The sequence below is a fragment of the Dipodomys merriami genome, unplaced genomic scaffold (assembly GCF_024711535.1).
Source record: "Dipodomys merriami isolate MVZ:Mamm:240054 unplaced genomic scaffold, mDipMer1.0.p SCAF_264, whole genome shotgun sequence".
Taxonomy (NCBI): domain Eukaryota; kingdom Metazoa; phylum Chordata; class Mammalia; order Rodentia; family Heteromyidae; genus Dipodomys; species Dipodomys merriami.
Window position 1 is genome coordinate 65877 of NW_027204093.1, and position 9836 is coordinate 75712.

Below are 9836 nucleotides of genomic sequence, written 5' to 3' on the forward strand. Positions count from 1 at the left end.
TGTGTATACATTTACCTTAATTAGGGAATGGAAGAGGAAAAACAAAATGGTGAGAAAAAAGACAAAAGGGCAAACCAATTGAATAGCAATGCTCACAAGACAATATATGAGAAATGTACATATCAACTTGTGAGAGGTATTGAGGAGAAGGAAGACTGAGAAAAATGAGGGAGGAGGTAACAAGTATGAAAAGTTATGTATTAACTACTTTACAATTACTGACCGGATCATTGCAAGATAATGTTAAAGCATGCATAGATGCCTCACCAGCAGTCACTCAAGGAATGGCATATGCTGCAGCAATGAAAGGAGAACCATTCAGTTCTTATGAACAAAAATTACATAAGACACGACCTCAGGCCAGAAATTGGGTCTGTTTCTCATATGGCCAGTCAGAACACATGAGTAAAGATTTTCAAGAAAAGCAAAATAAACCTAGTAACAATAAAAAGGATAAAGTGCCTGGACTTTGTCCACGATGAAAGAAAGGCAATCATTGGAAAAATGAGTGTAGATCAAAATATCATAAGGATAGAATTCTCCTAATAGTAGAAGAAAGGAGACAAAAAACAAGAAGAGGGGTGCTCCCTCTGCCCCTTAAATGAAAGAGGGGAAACACCTACGGTTACACAAAAATCCCCTAAGGGATCAGTTCCATTAAATCCCTTGTCTCCTCCATTTACAGTATGGGATTTGCCAAGAGCTACTCCAGGAAGTGCAGGGTTTGATCTGGCAGCAAAAAGAGATTACATCATCTCTATCATGCATGATGTTCAGCTAATAGAAACTCAAGTTTATGGTTCTGTAATTGAAGGAACTGTGGGCTTGATAAATGGTAGAAGCTCAAATTATAATAAAACTTTGAGGTATTACCCGGAGTAGTTGATGAAGATTACCAAGGGGAAATTAATGTAACCGTAAGGTCTTTAAAAAATATGCAAATACATATGGATCAAAGATTAGCTCAAATCTTAATTTTAAATTATGTCCATCTTCCAAATCAAATCCTAAAACAAGATCGAGGTACAGGAGGTTTCAGTTCCACAGAAACTGTGGCCTGGGTACAATCTATTTCTAAGGATTGACCCATGAAAATTATAAAAGTGGATAGAAAGCCTATTAAAGGTCTCTTGGACACAGGGGCAGATCCAACATGTATTTCAGGAAAAGACTGGCCCTCATCCTGGCCAATTATGAAGACAGAATCTACATTAATGGGGTTGGGTATGGCTAACAATGTTGCTCAAAGTTCAAAAATTTTAAAGTGGGAGTGTGAAAATAGATTTGGAAACTTTCAACCTTATATTATATCTTCTTTGCCCTTACATTATGGGGCAGAGACATTTTGCAAAACATTGAACGTTACTGCAGATTCCTTTACTGTACAAAATTTTTCATAGAGGCCGCTGATGAGAAGTTTGCTGATGCAATATCATGGAAAAATGATCAGCCTGTGTGGGTTGATCAGTGGTCCCTAACTCAAGAGAAGATACAGGCTGTAGGACAATTGGTAAATGAGAAAATACAGAAAGGATATTTAGAGGAATCCAATAGCCCTTGGAATACTCCAATTTTTGTAATTAAAAAGAAATCTGGGTAATGGATGTTGTTACAAGACCTCAGAGCCATTAATAACACCATGTATGACATGGGGGCTCTTCAGCCAAGACTTCCATTTCCTGTGGCTGTTCCTAAAGGACATTATATAATAATCATTTATTTTCAGGATTCTTAAACAATAAAATCGGATCCTAATGATTTTCAAAGTTTTGCATTTCATGTGCCCTCATGTAATTTGAAAAGGCCCCGGCAGAGATATCAGTGGAAGAACTTGCCACAAGGCATGAAAAATTCCCGTACATTGTGTCAAAAATTTGTGGATAAAGCTTTACAAAAAACTAGGGAAGAGTTTTCTAATGCTTATATAAATTCATTATATGGACGATATTTTAATAGCTGCTGAAAGTAAACATTTAACAGAACAAATTTTAACAATTAACCATTGAGCAATTAACCAACTTTGGTTTGCATATTTTCCAGATAAAATTCAACATAATAAACCTTTAAATTATTTAGGAAAAATAATACATCATGTCACAAAAATGAATATTAGGCTAGATAAATTAAAAACATTAAATGATTTTCAAAAATTACTAGGAAACATAAATTGGGTTAGACCCTACTTGAAAATTACCACAGGAGAATTACACCCATTGTTTGAAGCCTTAAAAGGGGATTCTAATCCTAAATCTAAGAGACAATTCACTCCAATAATGTTAGAAAAATTTCATTGGTGGAAGAAAAGTTACAAGCAAAAGTGGTCCAATTGGACTATAATAAAGACTGGGATATTATAATATTAAAGACATCTTATATAAGATGTTTATGGCAAGATGGAGTCCTGGAATGGCTTCACTTGCCTCACAGTCAGACAAGAATGATAGCTTCTTATGTATATTTGTGCAGCCAACTCATTGTCAAGGCAAGGAGTAGATCCTGAGAGTTACTTTAGAAAGAAATGTATAAAATAATTATAACTTGTAATAAAAAACAATTAAAATATTATTACAGAATGATGAGAATTGGAAATTAGCATTACTAAATTATACAGGACAAATAAAATTTCATGTTCCTCCACATCTTTCATTAAAATTTGTGGAAGAGGGAAAAACCATATTTCCATTAGTGGTAACAACACTTTTCGAAGGAGCTCTAACAGTTTTTACTGATGGGTTCTCAAATGGAACTTCGGTTGTATACATTCCAGACCACTTCCCTATTATTAAAAGGGATCTGACATTTCAGAGCAACAGGCGGAAATTATTGCTGTAATTTTAGCTTTAACCATATTTCCCCAGCAGCATAACATTTACACAGACTCTAAGCATGTGGTTAACTTATTTCCTACCATAGAGACAGCTCTTTTATCAGGACAATCAAAAATTATAGACTTGTTACAACAGTTACAAAAATTAATTCAACTTAGAAAAGAAAAATTATTTATAGAAAACATAAGAGACATACAAATTTACCAGGTCATCTTTCATTTGGAAATATGATGGCTAACTTATTAACTAGAGAAACCATCATGCTTTATTTATAATTAATCACCTTAATACTAATCAACAAAATCTTACACTTATGCAAAAACATTGGAGCGAAATTGGATTTAAAGTTCAGCCAAAAGTTAAAAGGAAAGATTTGCTCACAGGCACCTGATGTATTAATCACCTCGGGAAGAGGGTATACATGTGTGTTTCCACAGGAGCCGAGTCACCCATCTGGAATCGCAACCGACTTGTGTGCCCTACAAAAATAAGAGAAACCCAGGAAAAAAAAAAAAAACAAAACAGAAGATGCAAATGAAGAAAGCGATGGCAAAGCTCAAAAGTCTTCACCTTTCTCCTCAACAGGCGAAGACATCAAAAGAAGCCCAACCACCAACCTGGGAATAAATTAAGAAGCTCACCCATTCTGCGGAGGAGATTGTTGTTTCTACAGGAAAGACTATCACTGTTGAAAATACGTTTCTTGCTATGCTTGCCATTATTGCTGTGCAGGCAGTGTCTGTTTCAGCAGAACAATACTGGACATATGTTCCTAATCCTCCTCTTCTACATCCTGTAGGATGGGGTGGGGGGATGAGGATATAATACAAGTAATGACAAATAATAGTGACCTATTACTGGATTTGGAGGACTATTCTAATTTTCATATGACTTCTCAAACAATTAATTATGAAGGAATGACAGATACCACTCCAATTTGCATAACAGTATCAGGAGAAAATCTCCACAGGTGTTTGCCTATAAACTATAGAACTTTTTTGACTGATACCCTTGATCAGTCCAATGATAAAAAGTTCAAAAAAAGATTGATGTGGGAAATTGCCATGACATTAGATTTTCATACTTATAACGAATCCTTTTTCATTCCCAAGAGGAATATACATTTAGATAACTGCCTACAAAAATATCATGACAAAGATCAGTTTGGGGATGTATTAATTACCTCACCGAAATGGTGAGAATGTGGATTTCAAAAGGCCTCTTTTTACAACCCTTTGGGGCACCAGATAGTATTATTGATTTTTCCATTACTAACCCCGATTATGATTATGCCACCTACTGAAAACATAATTCAGGAAAGTTTAATGGCTATGCTCCTGATAGGCACGGGGAACCCCTGAAAAGTTGGCTCACTCCAGCGTGGGTGGCTTCCGTTTTGGTGAGTCACCCTCCCTTTCACAATAAAATGGGCATTCATCTGTATTTGTTTAGACTTTTTGCAGCAACAAACATGATTTTACTGAAAAAGCCCAAAGAAACTAAGAGTACTGCAATTGGGGTAAGAGCATGTGTAGATTATCCTATGGGAATTTTAGCTAGAAAACTAGATAATTTAATCATTATTAATCAAGGAAAATCTTATTATATTAGCTGTAAGGATTATATTTTTACTAATTGTCTTACTTCTTCTCTGGATAAAACATATTCTGGATTTGTTATTTTAAAAAGACGTTCATATGTAATGTTATGTGTAGATCTATAAAATGACCCTTAGTTTAAAAATTCTGCTTTACAAATGCTGAAAATTCTGTATATTGTGTTTCAGCCAAAATGCTTTGTTGCGGCCTTGATTTTAGGAATAAGTGCTTTATTAACAATAATTAGCTCTTTAGCAATTTCTACAGCAGCCTTAGTAAATGAAGTAAACACTGATCATTTTGTTACTGATTTAAACAAATATGTTTCATTAGCCCTAGCAGAACAACAAATTATAGATAAAAAGTTAGAAATGAAAATAAATGCTCTGGAGGAAGTGGTTCTGGCTATAGGTCAGGAAGTTAAAAATTTAAAAACACAACTCTCAGTTAAATGTCATGCTAGTTTTAAATATATCTGTGTTACTGTTCTAAAATATAACATTTCTTTTAATTGGAATGCCACCAAAAATCATTGGTTAGCAGTCTGGAGAGATAAAGAAATCTCTCATGTTATGGAGGCTTACAGGATAAAATTACAGCAGTTAGTAAAGCTCATTTAGATGTAAAAAGTTTACAATCTTTGGCAGCATTATTTAAGCATAAGGTGGAGGCCCTCAATCCTCTGGATTGGATTAATGTAATAATTATAATTACCATTGTCAGATCAATTCTCCCAATTCTTATTCTTATATTTCCAGTCATTTTCCGGATGATCTTTAGATTTATGTCTTCTGTGCACCAAGACATTCATGAGCTTCAATTAAAAAATAAAAAAGGAAGAAATGCCATGATACCTCCTGCTGAATCTGCATGAGAGATCACACCAGACAAAGCATAAGCTTCATGGAAGCATGCTTGCAGGAAGGGGGTGTTGGTTCAAGGCTTCCTATATACTTGGCTGCACCTTTATTGCCTCTACCTTTATTCTAACTATATTCTTCTTGGCTGTACATTTGTTTCCTTTATTCTCATTTTGGCTATTTTTCTATTGATCCACGAAGAGAGCATGTGAAGCCACTTACCCTCGTGCCTATCCTTGATCTTCTCTGCTCTCTCTCTCTAATTCTACTCCTCTTGCAGGCCGCCTCACATCCTCTGCGCATGTACACCTACCCCTGGGAGACCCTGGCCACAGCTGACTACACAGTGAGGCCCCGGGACCCTGGCTCCTCCTCACCTCTGCCCAGTCCCCTCTTCCCCTTGGCTCTGCCCCCTACCCTTGCACACAAGAGCAGCCCTGACTGGGCCCTAAGCCTTCCAGGCCACGGTAATTACAGCCTCAGCTCAGCTCTGCAATCCCCGCCAACCCTAGCACTTGCTCAGGGGATCGAATCTCCCCTCAGCCCCACCACTAGAGGAGACTCCTCCAAGCCTCTCCACTCCACATGTCAAGAACGTGCACAGTGACCCAGTTAGAGAGAGAGACAGAGAGAGAGAGACTGAGAGACTGAGAGAGATTGTTGGGGAAAACTACCTCTCAAGGACTCAGAACATAGCACCCTTTGAGATGACTCAGCACACAGCATACTTCAAAAAACAGCACAAAGCACACTAAGAAAAAGAGTCAGCACAATGTGTCCTTTGAAGGACTTAGCATATAGTAGCCTTTGGGATGACTCAGCACACAGCACCCTTTGAAGGAGGGAGTCCATAGCACGCTGTGTATAGGACTCAGTGCGTGGCATGCTTTGAAAAACTCAGCACGTAGCAGTCTTTCCCAGGACTCAGCATATAGCACCCTGTGTTATGACTATTTAAATACGTATACTTCAGCAGAAAGCAACATGTTTAACAACTGTTACAAATAAAGTAATAAATCAGAATATATTACTATACTAATCATTGAATGGATTTTTAGTGGCAGTCAAATATGTAAGAAAAGAGGTAATATACCATTCGTTTGCACTTAATAAGTGAGAAAGAATTTTCTAGTTCTTTTAAAATATATCATAAGTTTAATGAAGAAACTATTCTGCCATGTCATATGATAATCAGATAAAGATGATATTAGAGCAAAAAACAGATTGTACTAAGTTTTGGGATGTTAATGTATGTATTTATTTTGGTTTTGGAAAATTGTGAGGATTTCAAATTGGGGTATTGTTCTTGCTAGGCTGGCATTATATCAGTGGTTAATTTTAGGATAAGGGTTCCCTTTCCACAAGAACATGCACCTGATCTGTCCTTTTAAGTTTCCCATCATCAATGGCATCAGAGTTGCACACCAACTTGTCTAGCTTCCTGGATCCTGCAGTCCTTCCAATCTTAGTCTCTAGATAGTGCACGATGGTGGAAATGATCCAATGCACCCAGCTATAGATTGAGAAGGAACTCCCCTAAAATTTGGCCTGGTTTCTGTTCTCAAGCCTCCTATGTAGTTAAGAGTACAGATTGGAGCCCCTGGTGCCAAACAGTAACAGTATTTTTAAAGCAATTAGACATTTATATGACAGGTTTGTGATTACCTCAGAAAAAGAATAAAAAAGCAATGAAGCATAGAGGACAAACAGAATTTTAGCGAGCTACTCAGAGGGTGAATCAGCTTAGCTAGCTACTCTGGAGGCCGAGATCTGAAAACCACTTTTCAAAGCCAGTACAATCATGAAAAAACATGTGATTATCTCCAAAAAACCAGAAGTGCAGCAGTGGCTCAAGTGGTAGACCACTACCTTGGGCACAGATGCTTAGAGCAGGAATGATGAATGCATGCATGAGCACATGAACATTCATGTGTGTGTACAGTCACGTGTGCGCACACACACACACACAAATGAGTATTTCAATGCAGAGTTCTTTATTTGTTTTTTTTTTTTTACCTTGCTGTACTTTATTTCCCTGTATTAGTTCACAAATGAACAAAATCAGCTAAGCACCTATTTACATACAACTCATCATGTTTCTCTAAAGTCTACTCTCTTTTTGGCCGCCTGCTCTATTTGACCCAAAAGTAAATTATTCAAGAGATCAATTCATCTCCCTGATCTCTGTAATGTTAGATGATTGTTTAAGTTCTTTCTAGTAATATAATTTTGTGAAATCATACATCAAGCAGCATATTTCTTTCATGAAATGGGAAGCATCTGGAAAAAAATAAACTGTAGGTTTTACTCCTCCTGGCAAGCGTCTGGAAATTTATTATCTTCATATAATCCATGATATGTCTGTGTATGCCAAAAACGGCTGTGAAGATAAAAAGACCCTTCTAAACACATAGAATTCGTATACCATTAATAGGTATGAAGGTTTTTTTTTATTATTCTGAAAATACCATACAGAAGAGTTTCAATTACATGGGCAAGATAATGAGTACATTTCTTATCAAGCATTGTTGCCTCCTCTTTTGTTTCCACTTCCTATCACTTTCCATCTCATCCCTCCTGCCCCTCCCCCCGATTATGCCCCACCTTGCGAAAATTTTAAAGTTCATTTTTCGACAAAACATCTTGTATATCTCATTGTTACAATGGATCCAACTCTATCCTTTTTTTTAAAAGATTTGTTTTTTCCCTTCCCCTCCACAAACTATACCAACATATAATACAGTGAAAACAGGAGCTTTATGGTGGGGAAGGGACATACAAAGCAACAAAAATCATCTTATAAATATGTTAGAAACAATCGCATGAAAGAAAAAATATTTGAATGCTTATCTTGGGGTACATTTCACCTAACATCAACGAATCTTACCTTTTCTGCTTGTCTCAGACATATCCTATTTATTACCAATAAGGGAAACCATGGGGCCTAAGTGTACTTGGGCTTGGCTTACTTCACTTAATATAATTTTTCCCAAGACTTTCATTTTCCTAACAATGGGGCAATGTCATTCTTTCTGATGGAGGCAAAAAATTCCATTGTGTATATATACCACAATTTATTGATCCATTCATCTATGGAGGGGCATGTGGGTTGGTTCCAGGCTTAGCTATGGTAAATAATGTTGCCATAAACATAGTTGTGCTGGGAACTTTAGTGTGGTCTTCTTTGTGATCATTTGCGTAAATGCCCAAAAGTGTGATTGCTGGGTCATAGGGAAGCTCCATATGAAGTCTTTTGAGGAACCTCCATACCCTTTCCAAGGTGGTTGAACAAGTTTACAATACCACCAACAATGCAGTAGGGTTCCCCTATCAACATCTCCTCCTGCATCTGTTGTTATTAGAGTTCTTGATTATAGCCATTCTAACTGGGGTGAGGTGGTATCTCAATGTTGTTTTGATTTGCAATTTTTATAGCTAGGGAGGTTGAGCATTTCTTCATGTGTCTATTGGCCATCTTTCCTTCCTCTTCAGAGTAGTTTCTCTTTAAGCCTTTAGATCACTTATTTATTGGGCTGTTGATTCTTTTAGGATTTGTTTTTGGGGGATTTAATTTTTTGGAGTTCCAGATATATTTTAGATATAAGACCCTTGTCCATTGTATGGCTAGTGAAGATCTTCTCCCAATTTGTGGACTTTCTATGGATCTTGCGAGTTATGTCCTTTGCCATATAAAAGCTCTGCAATTTCATGCAGTTCCATTTGTCAACCTTTCTATGATTTGTTGTGTTTCTGGGTATATATTAAGCAATTTTCGGCCTGTACCAAGGAGATCTAGGGTTTCTCCTATTCCATCCTGTAATGTTTTCAGAGTGTCTTCATATTGTGAGGTCTTTGATCCATTTGGAGTTGATTCTGCTACAGGGTGATATATAAGGATCTAGATTTATTTTTCTACAAGTAGTTAACCAATTTTGAGAGTACCACTTACTGAAGAGGCTGTCTTTCTTCCATTCTATTTTTTTCAGCTATCTTATCAAAGATTAGATGGATGTAGGTCTTTAAGTTCATTTCAATTCTATTCCATTTGTCCTGAGGTCTGTTCTTGTGCCAGCACCAAGCTGTTTTGCTTACTATGGCTTTGTAGAAGAGTTTGAAATTTGGTACTTATTTTCCTCCTACACCGTTCTTTCTGTTAAGGATCGTTTTTGCTATTCAGGGTCTTTTATTGTTCCATATGAATTTTTGGATTGCCTTTCCTATGTCCTTGAAGAGTGAGGTTGGAATATTGATAGGTATCACATTCAATTTGTAGATACCATTGGGAAGTATTGCCATTATCACGATTTGATCTTTCCAATCTAGGAACATGGGAGTTTTTCCACTTTCTAAGTTTGTTTTGATTTCCTTTTTCAGGTATTTAAAGTTTTCATCATAGAGGTCCTTCACTCCTTTGATTAAGTTAATTCGTAGGTATTTTATTTTTTTGTGGGGCTATTACAAATGGAGTTGCTTTCCCAATTTCAGCCACAATTTTCTCATTGTTGGCATACAGAAAAGCCATTGATTTTTGAGGGTTAATTTCATACCCT